Source organism: Pantherophis guttatus, chromosome 4 (genome assembly GCF_059756535.1).
Source record: "Pantherophis guttatus breed Tessera chromosome 4, ASM5975653v1, whole genome shotgun sequence".
NCBI lineage: Eukaryota > Metazoa > Chordata > Lepidosauria > Squamata > Colubridae > Pantherophis > Pantherophis guttatus.
The window spans coordinates 92,709,675-92,726,553 of NC_142066.1; the positions used below are offsets into that span (position 1 = coordinate 92,709,675).

General features: G+C 44.6%; 1 protein-coding gene across 4 annotated transcripts in view; it reads left to right on the top strand.

The window, feature by feature from the left end:
- The window catches only part of GLB1 (galactosidase beta 1), a 196,346-nt gene that overhangs the window by 88,403 nt on the left and 91,064 nt on the right, over positions 1-16,879 (top strand). The window lies entirely within an intron of this gene.

The following is a 16,879-nucleotide window of genomic DNA, read 5'->3' on the forward strand; positions in this document are numbered from 1 at the left end:
CGCTGACCGATGACACTTTGGGAGCACCGGCAACATTGAGGGGAAGCTGTACTCCGAATTAGTTCCAACCTGCAAGAGGTGCCAGGAAGTGCGCGGCCCACGATAAAGGAACGCGTCCCCACTCTACCCCGGAATTCGGGTCACCTTCCTTCCTTTCCCAGCAGTCCACGGTGAAAGCGGCGCTGCGGTCGACCTGGGCCAGCGCCTTGCACACCTGGCTCTGCGTCTCCATTATGAGAAGCTCCATGCGACTTCGCATGTCTCCGCCCCAGTCGCGCAGCTCTCACAATCCGCTCACCGGAGGAGCCATGAAGTGCTCGCACCACCTTGCCAGATCTTCCTCGTCCTCCTTTCCCCACGGCTTTTCCCGTTGTAATTGCTGCTGCTGCTGCCGCCGGGGCTGCTCCTTCATATCCACCCACCGCACCAGACCCAGCCCGGCCAGCACCGCTGTGGCTCCCGCAGTCCAAGCGGATCAGCGCCCGGGCTCGCAGGCGAAGGGTGGGACTGCGCAGCGCACTTTCCTGGCTTGGCGCCGATCCGGATGGCTGCAGAAGGAACTGGGCACCGGCTGTCATGTCTTTTCTGCTGTGCGGGGTTCGGCACCTGGGCTCCTGGGGTTTAAGCCTCTGGGCCAGCCCGTGCTGCTCCAGGATGTTCGCTTCGGGCTCCTTGGAATCGCTGCCGGGGGGTTCTTTCCGTTGGGGTGATGGTGGGTTGTTGAAAGCTTTTTGGGCGTCCAAAAAAACTAAGGCCATTTGCTTTTCTGGGTGGGCTTCATAATATTCTAAAGTGTCTACAACAATTCTTATATTATTCCTAATTTGTCTGCCGGGAAGGAAGCCATTCTGGTCTGTATATATCATAGCATTTAGTATTGTTTTCATTCTTTCGCCATTATGCTCATAAAAATTTTATAGTCCAAATTTAAAAGGGAAATTGGTCTATAGTTTTTAATTTGTTTTAGGTTGGTACCTTCTTTTGGCAGTAATGTAATGTATGCTTCCCTCCATGAATCAGGTATTTTAGCTTCCAATAATGCCTCGTTGCATATCTCCAGTAATTTTGGTAATAATATTTCATCTAATTTTTTGTATGTTTCTCCTGGGAGACCATCCGGGCCTGGTGATTTATTGTTTTTTAATTTTGAGATTGCCGCCTTTAGTTCCTCTATCGTGATTTCTTTATTCACCACTTCCCTCTCCTTCTCTCCTACCATTGAGGATTCTTCCTCTGATATATATTGCTCAATCCTTTCTCTTGGGACCTCCTCCTCTTTATAGAGCTCTGTATAGTACTCCCAGGCAATTTCAAGCTTATCTTCCTCTTTATTTTGTAGATTCCCCTTCATATCTTCCAATTGTTGAATAATCTGTTTTTCATTTTCTTTCTTTAACTTGTAGGCCAGCCACCTACCCGGTTTATTGGCGTTTTCAAAATAATATTATTTGGATTGTTTAATTTTATTAGCCAATTCCTCCTGGTCTAGTATATTCACTTTGTGTCTCAACATTTTCAAATTCTCTTTTATCACTTTATCTCCTGGGTTTTGCTGTAGTTTCTTTTCCATATCCCCAATGTCAGCACTTCAACCTGCATTTACTCTAGTGCTGACATAAGAAGGAGAAGAGGGGGCAGCTGGCAAGAGGACGCTTGACTTCTCACCTACTTATTTTCCCTGAAGATAATATCCCCTAGGAGATGAGATGGGAGGGGGGACATTCCTGGGAGCTGAAGTAGTAGATATGGGGAGAGTGATTTGGGAAGAGGGCCAATGAGACGCAGAGAATTGGGGAACGGAAAGGGAAGGTTTGGGGTTAGGAAGTCAGTATTGGCTACGCCACAATTGGGGACAGGTTGTCGTGCTTAATAAAATGAAAGATTTCTTCAAAGACTATTTGTTTGGAAATGCAATTTATTTTATTTGAGATGACATCGAAACCTGACAGATAGCCAATACTCCTTTCCAAGCCAAGCTGGCTGATCTCCAAACCTCCAGCTCCCTTCCAGATGTATGGAGTGAATGGAGACGCAGCCCGGATGTCATGGCAGAAAGTAAGCTGTCTGAAGAGAGCTTAATTCAGGCAACTGGAAAAGAGCTAGTTCTGATCCCAGCCAGCTTCGATGCTATGGGGCTTCAGGATATTACGGAGCCTCAAACCCCCCCCTCCTCCATCGAAGCTGCCAGACAGCCAAGATCAGACGATCATGCCACAACCCAAGAAGAGAATAGATGAGTATTCAGGGGTTTTGCCAAAAGCCGCAGAGGCTGAGTTTCCCGTCCCGAGCGTTCAGGGGAAGGGGAAATCCCTAAATGAATTGGGGAGGGCAGACTGGCTATGGGACTAGCAGCAGGCCAGGCACAAAAAAGCTTCAGGGAAGCCACTCGAGAGCCCCATAGATGAATTGAAAGAGAAATTTGACCGTGCCATCCTTGGGGAGGAGGGGCCATCATGCAGGCCAAAGGAGAAGAGGGAGCCAGTTTGGGCTGATGAACCAAGAGTCTGTAGACTGAAGCACAGCCCTCCCTCCCCCAGCAGAAGGAGAAGAAGCCCAAAGATGCATCCATGGGTTCTTCCCTTACATAGCAAGCAGAGAAGTCTGGATAGGACATCATCTCCCCACCCTAGAATGACCCACCCCATTTCAGAGGGAAGTTCGATGGCGATCCAGACCAGTTAGCCCAATTCCTCGACACAGCTGAGATCTACATCAAGCGCTATGGACACCTCTATCCATTTCCCAGAGCCCTAGTGAGTGCCATTTCAGAAGGGCTGGAGGGAGAAGCAAGGAGGTGGTCAGCAGCCCTCTAAAAGAACAGGGCCCCCAACTGCAAGATGCAGATGGGTTCTTACAACTACTACAAGCCCGGTTCGAGGAGGCAGAGGAAGACCCCTATGTGGAGGATGAGCTCAGGAACCTAATGCAGAAGGGGAGGCCCATCAGAGAGCATATCCGTGAATTCAGGAGAGTCATTGGGACCTTACCTCCCTTACCAGAGCGACTACTGGTGTATTTCTTTAGAACAAGCCTAGACAAGCGAATCGCCCAAGTGACCGCTTATCGGGACATCCCGAACCGACTCTCCAAATGGTTCCGAGTAGCGATAAAAGTCAACAGAGGGTTGCGAGCCAATGCCATGTGAAAGCAACCAGATGGCAAGCAGAGGGGCTAACCGGACTAGGGACCACCCATTAGACGAGAAACCACAGCACCACAGCCGACCCAGAGGCCTGTCGTCCCACGGACCCCACTGAGGTGCTACAGGTGTGGGGGGATTGGTCACCTGGCCGCAGCGTGTGGAACCCCGAGGCCGAGATCAGACCCACCACCCAAGGCACGACCAGAACGAGGGCCCAAGTGCGCCACCAACGCGCCACGGAAAATCCCCCATGGTCCAGAGGTCTTCGCCCACCTAACTGAAACAAGGGGGATCCCAGATGATGGAAATCAATCCCCTGAATCGTATGACAGCAAGGACGAGGGTGAAGACGACCCAATGGTGAGTGGACCCATCCACCCTTTTCTTTTCCCTATACGCCTAACGGCCCCAAAAACAGGGACCCAAGGGACTTTCCAAGCCCTTATAGATTCGGGCTGCACAAGGTGCCTGATTAACTTACCCACAGTCCTAAAATTAGGGATCCGAGTCAAAAAGCTCAACCACCCAATTCGATTTGAACAAGTTGATGGGTCTCTTGTGGGGGGAACTTACGCCACACACCTGACTGAACCAGTGAAGCTGGAGCTAGCAGATCACTGGGAACGATTCGGTTCATAATAGCCCCCAAAATGACAGATCCAGTCATACTGGGACTCTCTTGGCTAGACAAATGGGACCCCATCATCTGGTGGCAAAAGGGAACCCGCAGACTGGGCATAGCAAGGGGCCCCCAACCCCTGCCGCTCCAACCAGGCGAGACACCCCCCACGCAGGGGCCCCAATTCCTCCCACCGCAACAAGGGTCCCTCCCTAAGGGTATACCAGAGCACCTGGCGGCTGCATCCGACAGCTCCCATGAGACAGAACAAATCCCAGAGGAGTACCAAGACCTTGCAGAGGTGTTTAGCGAGGCCGAGTGTGACATTCTGCCACCCCACCGCGAGGCCGATTGCGCCGTCAAGATCATCCCTGGGGCGAAACTACCTAAACCCAAATTGTATGCCATGACGCCCCGTGAAATGCAAGAAATGCGGAACTACGTAGACAAGGACCTACAAAGGGGTTTCATTGAGCCAGCCAAACCATGGGTCGTGGCACCAGTCCTCTTCAAAGAGAAGAAAGCTGGCTCTATGTGCCTGTTGGTTGATTTTAGAAATATCAATGCTGTTTGCGTACACAACTTATATCCCCTTCCCCTCATGAAAGACATGCTAGCTCACCTGGCCAAAGGGAAAGTTTTCACCAAACTAGACCTCCGCTAAGCCTACTATCGGGTATGCATCAGGGAAGGAGATGAGTGGAAAACAGCATTCAACTGCCCCCTAGGGAGTTTCCAATTTAAGGTGATGCCATTTGGACTACAGGGAGCCCCGGCGGTGTTCATACAATTGATAAATGAGGTTCTACATGAGCATCTCTATAAGGGGGTCCTCGTCTACCTAGATGACATTCTCATTTACACGGAAACCATAGACGAACACATACCCCTCATCCGCCAAGTGCGGGAAAAACTGCTGGGGGCGAACCTATATGTCAAGCTATCAAAATGCGAGTTCCACCAGTCACGGCTAGACTACTTAGGCTACTGAGTGTTGAATGAGGGGATAGAAATGGACCCAGCCAAAGTACAATCAGTTTTAAACTGGCAATCCCCTCGCACCCGCAGACAACTGCAAAGCTTCCTGGGGTTCGCGAACTTCTACAGACAATTCATCCCCTCTTTTGCAAGAATTGCCAAACCTTTGATGGACCTCCTAAAAACTGGGAGTCCAGCAACAAAACTCCACCCAGGACAACCTCTACAGTGGGACCTAACCTGCCAACAAGCATTCGAAACACTAAAAGAAATGTTTGCAAAAGAACCGGTCTTAAAGCATCCTGACCCCAAACAACCCTTCGTCATCCAAGCAGATGCCAGCGATGTGGCAGTGGGGGCTGTGCTACTCCAAAAGAACAGCCAAGGGAATCTACAACCTTGTGCCTACACGTCCCGCAAACTCACCCACACAGAAAGACAATGAGCGGCATGGGAAAAGGAAGCATTCGCAGTGAGATGGGCACTGTTGACCTGACGACACCTGCTAGAAGGAGGCCAGAGACCGTTCAAAGTTTGGACTGACCATAAGAATCTGGAGGCCCTCAGGACCCCATAGAAGTTGTCGCCCAGGCAAGTCCGGTGGACCCAATACTCCAATTGTTTCAACTTTGAGCTGAAACACATCCCGGGGGGAAAAACTTTCTGGCCGATGCCCTCTCCTGAATGCCTTAGTACAACAGCGAGCAGGAGCAGGTAGTGAATGCCATCATCCCCTCTGCCCAAGGAGTAGGTCAAGTAATCACCAGACAGCAACGTCGCAACCAGCAAGGCCAACCTGCAAGTGACTTAACGACAAGACTCAAAACTGAAACATCGGCGGACCCCTCATCCAAGATAACCAACATCTCTTGACAAACAGGGATGACCTAGCATGGAAGGGAACAAAACTCTATGTCCCAGAGACTCTACGCACCCTGATCCTCAAGAGAAGCCATGACGTTAAACCAGCAGGACATTTTGGCTTCCTAAAGACTCTGCACTTAGTACGAAGACAGTTTTGGTGGCCCCACATGAGAAAAGACATAGACAGTTATGTGAAAAGTTGTACCATCTGTGCCACAATGAAAAAATGACCAGGAAGACCTCCCGGGCTGCTGCAGCCAGTAGCTGAATCAACAAGGCCATGGGAGGAGATTGCAATGGACTTTATAGTAGAACTACCTAGGAGTGGTGGAAACACAGTGATCTGGACTATAATAGACTTATTCTCCAAACAGACACATTTCATACCCTGCAGCGGGCTACCCTCCGCCCGTCAGTTGTCCAAACTGTTCCTGAAACACATCTACCACCTTCATGGAGTACCCAGAAGAATCATCTCTGATCGAGGTGTCCGGTTCACAGCAAAATTCTGGAGAGAATTCCTACGGTCCATAGAGTCATCCCAAGGCCTCAGCTCAGCATTTCACCCAAGCACCAATGGGGGGGCGGAGAGACTGAATGCCATGATAGAACAATACCTGAGGTGCTACGTCGACTACCAACAATCTAATTGGGCGGACCTCCGATCTTTTGCGGAGGTCACGTATAATAATGCTGTCCACAGTAGCACAGGACTAACCCCATTTAAGGTAGTGAGTGGTATGGATTTCATCCCCATGTCAGAGAACCCAAGGGAGCCCCCTTCCTCAGTCAGTTTGACTGATTGGATGGAAATGTTGAAAGAAACCTGGGAGAACGTCAAGAAGGCATTAGCCAAGGCGACACAATCCTATAAGAAACAAGCAGATAAGCATCGAACTCCCCAAAGACCATTCCGAGTGGGAGAGAAAGTCTACCTCTCCACCAAGTATCTGAGACTCAGACTCCCGAGTAGGAAACTGGGCCCGAAATTTATAGGACCATTCCCTAAAGTAAAAGTAATCAACCCGGTTACAGTACAACTGCAGCTGCCCTGATTACTAGGGAGGATACATCCCGTTTTCCACAGTAGCCTCCTGAAACCTGTGGTGGTGTCAACTTTAAGGCCGGTGCCACGTGACCCCCCCGTGCCCCTGGTCATTGGGGGCCATACTCACTATGAGGTACAGAGAATTCTCGATTTGAGGTGGCACAGGGGTCACCTCCAATACTTAATCAAGTGGAAGGGTTGCCCCTTGTCAGAGGCTTCCTGGGTGAAACGCAGAAACATCTAAGCTGACTGCCTTATAGCCAAGTTCCATGCAAATCACCTGGGCAAGGTGGGAGGCGGCGGGACACATACCTCCGGACGGGATAACGGTACTTAACTTGTTGTTTGTCTTACACAGGCCACCCTGGAAAAATGAAGGGGGAGGGGCTGGATGTCAGCACTTCAACCTGCATTTACTCTAGTGCTGACATAAGAAGGAGAAGAGGGGGCAGCTGGCAAGAGGATGCTTGACTTCTCACCTACTTATTTTCCCTGAAGATAATATCCCCTAGGAGATGAGATGGGAGGGGGGACATTCCTGGGAGCTGAAGTAGTAGATATGGGGAGAGTGATTTGGGAAGACGGCCAATGAGACGCAGAGAATTGGGGAACAGAAAGGGAAGGTTTGGGGTCAGGAAGTCAGTATTGGCTACGCCACAATCGGGGACAGGTTGTCATGCTTAATAAAATGAAAGATTTCTTCAAAGACTATTTGTTTGGAAATGCAATTTATTTTATTTGAGACGACATCGAAACCTGACACCCAATTTCTTCCTGAAGGGCATTTTGCACCTTCTGTTTTTCTGTATTCTTGTGTGCATTGTATGTTATTGTTAACCCTCTTAAGTATGCCTTCATTGTGTCCCATAAGTTTGTTCGGGATGTTTCTTGGTTTTCATTTTCTTTAAGAAATAGTTTCAATTCTCCCGTAAATATTTCCATATATTCCTTATTTCTTAAAATTTGTGTATTTAGTTTTTATTTCTAGGTGATTGTGATCTGCCCATATATTTGGAGTAATTTCTGCAGAATCAATTTCCAATCCCAATTTTTTGCTAACCCACATCATATCTATTCTAGACCATGATACCATGATGTCAGAGGCAATCAGCCCCGTTACCTTCCTGGGGTAATTGCCTGGATCGTGGCATTTTCCTTGTGTAAAATTTTGAAAAATAAAACCGGAATACATCTTCTAATTAAACTCATATTTATTGTAAAGAAGAAAATAAAACACCTAACTGATCTAATAAATTACATTTTGAATAAAATTCGTGCCAGCTGCTTCTCAGCAGCTGGACCCTTCTTGGCAAGAGAACAAAAGGAAAGTGGTGTGAAGGAATGTGGGTGGAGAGACTTGCGCAGTTTAGCTTACTGATAAGGATTCTTGGTAAGCTACGGAAAGTCTGATAGTCCAGAAATAATGAGCTCAGCTGGTAAATACAAAAACGCAGTGACAATCCCCTTCTTTTGCCAGTTGAGCAAATATCAGGTACATCATCAAATAAGGCACATCTTCTTACGCAGATACTGGTGTTGAGCTGCTGGAAGTGGTTTGTTGAGCATATCAGCAATTTGATCATGTGTAGATACATACTGCATTTTAAGAAAACCTTTTTTCACTAAATGTTTTATGTTTTGATAACGGATGTCAATGTGTCTGGACCTAGAACCTGTGAAATGTAATTCAGAAATATAAACCACCGATTCATTGTCTTCCATCACTGTGATCGGTCGGATCGGGTGTGTCCAGATATCTGTGACTAAAGCATCAAACCAAGTTAGAGAATTACATGCATCTGAAACACAAGCATATTCAGCTTCAGTAGATGAACAAGAAACAAAGTTCTGTTTACGTATTTGCCAATAAACAGGACATCCATTTAAGAACATCATATAACCTGAAGTACTTTTACATGATTTCTTATCACTTGCCAAATCAGAATCTGCATAACAACATAATTCTGCATAATCAGTATCTGTTGGTTCTAACAATAATTTCATGTGTTTAGTGCATTTTAGGTATCTCAATAATTTCTTAATACATGTTTTGCCTTACCTACGTGTCGAGACAAGAGATTAACACTAAGTGCAATGTCGGGTCTGGTCCAACTACTAATGTACAACAGTGACCCAATAACTGAATGATAAAGTGTTTGATCCTCGAACTCAGGACTTGCTTCTTGTGTCAAGTTGTGAAAAATCTCTTTGCATGGGTGTCTTTGTTGTGTTAGCATCTTTCATGTTGCAATGATGCAAAATTTGTTCAATTTTATCCTCTTGTGAAAGACTAAACCCCTTCTGTGTTTTTTCAATCTGAACACCTAAATAAGTGCTAATATGACCCAATGATTTCAATGTGAAGTATCTCTGCAAAGCTTTGGCAAAAATTTCACTCATTTGCTTATTTGGACCAATATAAACAATATTATCAACATAAACAAGAACTACCTCATATGCATTGTTAGATCTTTTTGTGAACACGCACTCATCAGTTTTGGACTTAATAAAGCCCATTGAATTTAGTTTGCCAGTAAGACATAAGTACCACATTAAACCAGACTATTTTAGACCATAAAGACTTTTGTTTAGAAACCAGGTATCCTCTTCTTGCTGTCGGAATCCTGGAGGACTTCTCACGTAGATCTCTTCATCTAGGTCTGCATGTAGATAAGCCGTGTCAACATCGAATTGGAAAACTTCTAAACCAAGGATAGTTGCAGTTGCTAAAACAATTTTTACACTCTCAATTCGAACTGTTGGTGAGTAGGTATTTGTCTAGTCCTCAGGATAATGTTCAGCAAAACCCTGAGCTACAAGTCTGGCCTTGTACAGTGACTCACCATTTGGCTTCTTTTTGATTCTGTAGACCCATCAAGTGCCAATGACCTTTTTGTTTGCTGGAGGTTTTGCAGGTGTAAACACTTTAAGTTTCTTTAGACCAGCGGTTCTCAACCTGGGGGTCGCGACCCCTTTGGGGGTCGAACGGCCATTTCACAGGGGTCGCCAAAGCCCTCTCTCGCCCCCCCCACGCCTTCACTCACCCTCACCCTCTGCCTCTGTTGGATCGCCTGGTCGCTTACCCCGCCTACTCCCAATCTATTGCTGCCTTCGGAGTCCCAGCTGGTGGCTAGAGGGAAAAAAAACTTTAAATTCTTGCCGCGGGGCTTCAAAGAGCTAGCTGCAAAGAGGTAAATTCCTGGAGCAAATTTTTTTCCCCCTACCTATGCTGAAAAGCGAAATTGAAACTAAAGAAGGGTCTTTTCTGCAATGTGACAAAATGAGGCAGAGAGATTTCTTTTTCTTTTTCCTCACCAAAAAAGGTAGGTACAAAACTGCAAACAATGGGAAATTTAGGGCAAGATTTTAGGGCAAGATTTTAAAACACAAAAGAAAAAAAGCTCTATTTAGGGAATTGTAATAATTGAGATACTATTAATTGTATATTGTGTTGAAAGCAGAAATGGTTGTGGTTTGGAGGAATATATGGGGGAAATTATTTGGTTTATTAGTATTGGTAAATATAATTAATTGATTTGTAAGAAATTGGATTGCATGGAAATAATTGGAATATTCATGTTCATATTGATTAATATACCAAAAAGATAGTTATATAACTAATTGATTTATATTAAAATGTTGAATTTGTATTAAACAACTGTATTACATAATTAACCAATGTGAGGATGGATATAAAAATAGATGACAATGGGAAGGGGTATAATATAGAATAGAAGGGAAAAATTGAATTTAATTAAGATTAGAGATGAGGATGAAGGGTAATATTGGGTTTTTTAAAAAATAGATGAGGAATAAATATGGCAAAAAGGAAATATAGAAATTGTAAATTTAATTGAAATGACTAAACACTGTTTAAATTTGTGAACCGGCCAAATACTCTGTTCAAAGAAAATACATTGTATGTTTGTATGTGTGTTTCTAATTATTGCTATTTATTCATATTTGTTCTCTTTTATTCTTTAAAGTTTAACAATTCATTCTTTATCTTAATATCTTTATATTTGTTTGGGGTTGCCTTTTTTCCCTTTCATCTTTTTTATTGTACAGCAATCTTTCTCCTCAAACCTACCACCTCTGTCTTTTCTTTCTTTCTTACTTTCTCTTCCCCCCTCTTCTTCTTCTCCCTACTTCCTCTTTCTTTCTCCTTCTCCTCTCTTCCTCCCACTCTTACCTTCACTCCTCCTCTAATTTCCCTTCCCTTCCCTCATCCCTCTCTATTGCTGTATCCTTTTATGCATATGGACTACTCAGAGGGCTGAAAAAGTTATTTTTGACTGGTCCTCGCACTTTTGACCAGTCCTCGAACTTACGACTGTCCTCACAATTTATGTTTTTGCCCTATCTTGTCACCATGGTGAAGAGAAGCAGTTATGAAATGAGTGACACAGTTGTTAAGAATGGTACAATGGGCATAAATGATGACCAGTCATAAGTGCGAAGACCGGTCAAAAGTGCGAGGACCTGTCAGAAATCACTTTTTTCAGCCCTCTGGGTAGTCCTTTTGTGCACAGGGACTACTCAGAGGGCTGAAAAAGTTATTTTTGACTGGTCCTCACACTTTTGACCAGTCCTCGAATTTACGACTGTCATCACATTTTACGTTTTTTGCCCTATCTTATACCATGTTGAAGAGAAGCAGTTGTGAAATGAGTGACATGGTTGTTAAGAATGCTGCACAGGCATAAATGTGAGGATGGTCATAAGTGTGAGGACCAGTCAAAAGTGCAAGGACCTGTCAGAAATGACTTTTTTCAGCCCTCTGAGTAGTCTCTATACACATAGCCATGGCCATCCGGTCACATGACCAGCTAGCCACGCCCACCCAGTCACACGACCTCCAAGCCACGCCCATAAAATAAGCCACGCCCACAGAACTGGTAGTAAAAAAATTTAGAACCCACCCCTGGTTGGGGGTCACCACAACATGAGGAACTGTATTAAAGGGTCGCGGCATTAGGAAGGTTGAGAACCACTGCTTTAGACTGTCCATTTCAACCTGCATTGCCTCATACCATTTGTCTTGCTCTGAATCAGGAAACTGCTTGATTTGTGTGAAATTATCAGGTGGAAGTGTAACATTGCAAATCAAAGACAAGGGTGTTTTTGTCAGTTGCCAAGAATATCGTTGTGGAGGGATCCCTTTTGTGGCCCTCTTGGAACGTCTCGGAACAACAGTCCAGTCTTCTTCTGCTTCGTCCTCGTCCTCACATTTGTCACTAGCGTCAGCATCTGCGGCTTGCGAAGACGGAACATTGGGTTGAGAAGAATTGGTGGAATCTTGATCTTCAATCTGCGTGGCATCAGCAGTATCATCTCTAGGAAAATAAACTCCACGATCATTGGAATGAATCCTGGACCAGTCAATATCTTCCTCAAAATTAGCAGATTGGGAAATCACAATTACATGTTTAGGGTCAATAAATTTGCTCCATTTTGAATTATCATCGATACCCATAAATCTCAGTCTCTTTGCTGCTGGACCTCCTTTTCTTCTTTGAACTAAGGGAATATTCACCATAGCATATGAACCAAAAATATGGATGTTTTTAAGATCGGGCTTGTAGCCATACAACATGAAAAAAGGAGTCTGATTCATTACACTGCTCCAAGTATGGTTGACAATGTAATTTGCATATTTTATAGCTTCACCCCAGTATATCATATCAAGGTTGGCGTCTTCTAGGAGACAACGCATCATGGTTTGCAGTACCCCTCCGTTGTGAGCCGGTGTGTAAGAAGCCGACGTCTGATGAATAATTCCATTCTTACGCATCCAGTCCTGTAAATGCTGAGACATGAATTCAGCACCACGATCATTCTGGATTCTGGTGATGCGAACTTGGTGTTGAGTAGAAACAAGGGCTGCAAAGTCTTTAAAGATCTGAAAAGTCTCAGATTTTTCTTTCATAGAATATCCATATCCATATCTAGAGTAATTATCAACAATTGTTAGAAAATATTTTCTACCACCAAATGATGGCGGAAAAGGACCAACTATGTCAGTATGAACCAAATCAAAAATGCATGTTGACAGGCGTGTAGCGTGTTTGGGAATGGCTGCTGCTTTGGATTTGGCCTTTTTGCAGACAGCACAATCAAAAAACACCTTACACCCCTTTAAATCCAAACCTTTTGCGAACTCTGGCATCTTCCTAAGAACACGGAAACTGGCATGCCCCAATCTTCTATGCCATTTATGGATACACCTGGAATACAAAGGTTTACCAGTTAGTGAATTCTGACGACCTTGTCTACCACCTCTGCCTCTGGAGTCTGTTCCTCTGGGCTGGTATGTGACAGGAGCTGGAACTCGTTGGGGACAATCCCGGGTGGCATGTCCCACACGATTACAGATGTAGCATCTTGGCATCCTTGGAGCATAGGTCCTTCCTCGGAAGGGGCGCCTAGCTGGAGCTCTTGATGCGGGTGGTCCTCTCAAGTGTGGAGTAGCTAGCATGAGTGCTTCTTCTTCAATTAAAAGTCTGCATACATTGTCCACTGTGCGTTGAGCAATAGGGACTTGGTTAATCTTTGTAATGGCATCTTTCCATTCATAATTCAACGAGTTAATAATAATGCTGATCATTTGAATATCATCAATGTTATAGCTTCTTTCTCTCAATTCTTTTCTCAGTCCTTTCAGTTTGGTCAAATGTCCTCCAATTTGTTCACCAGGTTTCAATCTTGAACCACGGAATTGAGACATGAGCAAACATGAAGATTCAATTGAATCAGGCCTGTAGCAATTTTCTAATTGGGCCCAAATTTGTTGGGCTGTTGCATCAGGCGAAAATGTAACCTGCAGTTCAGTATCCATGGACATCAATAATGTTGTGCAAGCTTTAGTCTCTAAGTCTCTTATTGCAAGGGGACTATGGCTGAGCAGGGGGGTTAAAAACCATACAGTGAGTGCCTTCTGTACGAAGTAGCAATCCAGTCTCACTGACCCAGGCCTTATAATTCTGTCCTGACATCTTTAATTTGGACTCACCAACTAGTGGAGCAACAGAAGATGCCTGTTGAGGAACATGCATTTGAGGTGCTGGCTGTGGAAGTAAAGGCACTTGTTGTGCTGGAGGTGGACCAGGAGCAGGCCCTGGTTGTTGTACTGGAATCTGCTGTGTTCCAGCTGCCATTTGTGCTTGAGCTACAATATTGGCAGAACCTGCTGGAGACGCAGTCATTTGCTTTTGCTGCATTAAGCTTTGTTGTGCTCCATCTAAAAGGACACCAGCACCACCAGGGGGTGCTTGAGTTTGGGCTTGTGGAGACACTTGTGGGATTGCAGCCTGAATCTCTGAGTGAGTTAGAGACAGGTTTGCCAGAGTCTGCTGTAATAATTCAAAATGTTCATGTAGACTACGTTGCCTTTCAGCTTTCTCTAGTAAATTACTTTCACCAGCAGATGGTGCTGCACCTTTAGTTTCGGGCAGCTCAGATAATTTCTGTGCCTTCGTGGCATGTGTAATCTCAGAAGGGAGGACTTTGTGTGACATGTGCACTGCTCTCTGTTCTGATTGGCCTGACACAAAATCCACCAGGGGGAGTGTCTTTGGCTCCGAAGAAGAAGGAGCCAAAATGGCACTTTTAGAGATTTTGAAGTCACGAGATTCTCCCTTATCTTGCTCAAGCATAGATAAAGCCATTTTTGCCTGAGATAGCTCATGTTCATAGAATTTTATACGGTCATGATAGGCTTTCATAGCCAGTTCATCCAGGGTGAGCTCAAGGGTGCAAGGAGAATAATGAATTATTTCTCTCTCTGCGTGGGGGTGAAAATGCTCAGCCGTTTGTGAATGCTTTGGCCTTGCACCAAGCGTTACAAAATCAGAAGGCTCTGGGAGGACTGTTTGAGAGCATGCATATTCAGAAGGAGATCCTACTGACCTCAGTTGTAGCACGTTATCTTCAAAAGCAGTTTCTCTCTTATCTCTCTCCTGATGCCTTTTTAAGAGCATTTCGTCTGTTACTTCTCCCACGGCTTCTAGTTCCAGGCGTGTGGCTGTAGCAAGGGGCTGAAATCTTGAGGGTCTTTCTATCTCCTGCTCTTCATCCGAAGAGGATAAAGCTCTGGGCTTCATTTTGCCCTTTTTCTTCATTTTGCCCTTTTTCTTCTTTCTCGGCATTTTTGCAAAAAAATAATTAGCGTACCTCAGTAGCTAAAAACTAATTGCCTATGCGCTTATCATCAAGAGTAACAAGCAAGGAAAAAAACCATAAATTTCAACCGCCCTCTGCTACCATTGTCAGAGGCAATCAGCCCCATTACCTTCCTGGGGTAATTGCCTGGATCGTGGCATTTTCCTTGTGTATACTTTTGAAAAATAAAACCGGAATTCATCTTCTAATTAAACTCATATTTATTGTAAAGAAGAAAATAAAACACCTAACTGATCTAATAAATTACATTTTGAATAAAATTCGTGCCAGCTGCTTCTCAGCAGCCGGACCCTTCTTGGCAAGAGAACAAAAGGAAAGTGGTGTGAAGGAATGTGGGTGGAGAGACTTGCGCAGTTTAGCTTACTGATAAGGATTCTTGGCAAGCTACGGAAAGTCTGATAGTCCAGAAATAATGAGCTCAGCTGGTAAATACAAAAACGCAGTGACATGGGGGTTTGAGTAGAAGGTGTATTTTCTCTCATTTGGATGCAGGGTCCTCCAAATATCTATTAAATTCAGTTCCTCTATTAAGTCAAAAAAGGTTTTGGGTAGCTTATCTCTCTTTTTTTAACTTATTATCTTTGCTTCTCTTATAATCTTTATCAATATCGTTATCCCATTGAAGTCGCCCACTATGCGGATATTACTATATTCCATTTTACTTATTCGTTCATGCAGTTTTTTGTAATATTCTCCCTGATTTTTATTTGGAGCATATATGGCTACCAATAGTATTGGTGAATTTCCTCTTTTTATCTCTATCATTAGCATTCTTCCTTTGGAATCGGCATATTTTTGTTCCGTGACAATCCCTTCCTTAATGTATATTGCTATTCCCCTCTTTTTTTCCCCCGCTAACGCTGTGAAGGTTTTCTCTAATTTGTTATATTCTAGATATTTTTCATCTTGCTTTCGTATATGGACTTCCTGGAGGCATATAATATCAACATTTCGTTTGGCTAATTTTGTAAGTATCTGTCTCCTCTTTCTGCACTCATTTAGTCCATTAACATTTATCGATATTAATTTCCAGTCTTCCATTTCTGGTTTCCCTGAGCGGAGTTAGTTTTTGTTTGCTCTTGTGACTCTTTGAGTTCTTGGTTTCTTCTCTTTTGTGTCCTTGCCTTCTTTTTCTTCTGTTCCCTTCTTTTCCAGGGACCCTTCTTCGGAATCTCGTTGATGGGGAATTTCCTCTTCTTGGGCTGCCGTTTCAGTTTCTTCCTTGCTGCTCTTCTTCCATCCCTACTAATTGGTCTAGGAAGTCTTGTGCAGTTACCAGACTATCTATCTATCTTGATTTTTTTCCTGAGCCACGTAATTAGCATTCCTTCCGGTAGGATCCATCTAAACAAGATGTTTCTTTAGTTTTGTTGCATGGCTAGAAAGCGGTAGTCTCTTCGTAGTTCCCTTACTCTCCTAGGAACTTGCTTCAGCGTTATCACTTCCTTCCCCTTATAAAGCATTGGCTCTTCCCTTGTTACATTGTACAATATGTCTCGGACTTTTTTTTCTAGCGAACCTAATGTGGAGCCTCCCTTGGCAGCTTATACCTTCTGGCGTATTTTGTCTGCACCCGGTACACTTCGTCCAATTCCTTTATTTCTTGTTTATCCTGTTGTAGGGCCTCAGCAATCAACTCCTCCATCACTTGTCCCAAATCTTCTTCTTTACCTTCCATTACGTTTTGGAATCGCAAGTAGAAAGCCACCTGGTCCATCTCCAACTGAATGATTGAGTCCTCGAGTTCTCTGTTTTGAGCCATTTTGATAGCTTAGCATACAGTTCAACAGCCCTTAAGTTTTTTCAGGCTGGCTCTCACCAGTTTAACGTGGTCGTCCATAAGAATGTCATCAAGGTAGACCAGCACCTCCTGCACAAAGGTGTTTGTGCAGTACTTCATTGATCAGTTGCATTAACACTGCAGGGGCTCCGTGCAGTCTGAAAGGGAGCACCCGAAACTGGAAACATCCCAGCGGGCAGTTGAAGGCAGTTTTCCATTCATCACCTTCCTTAATCCAAACTCTATAATACGCCTCCCGCAAGTCCA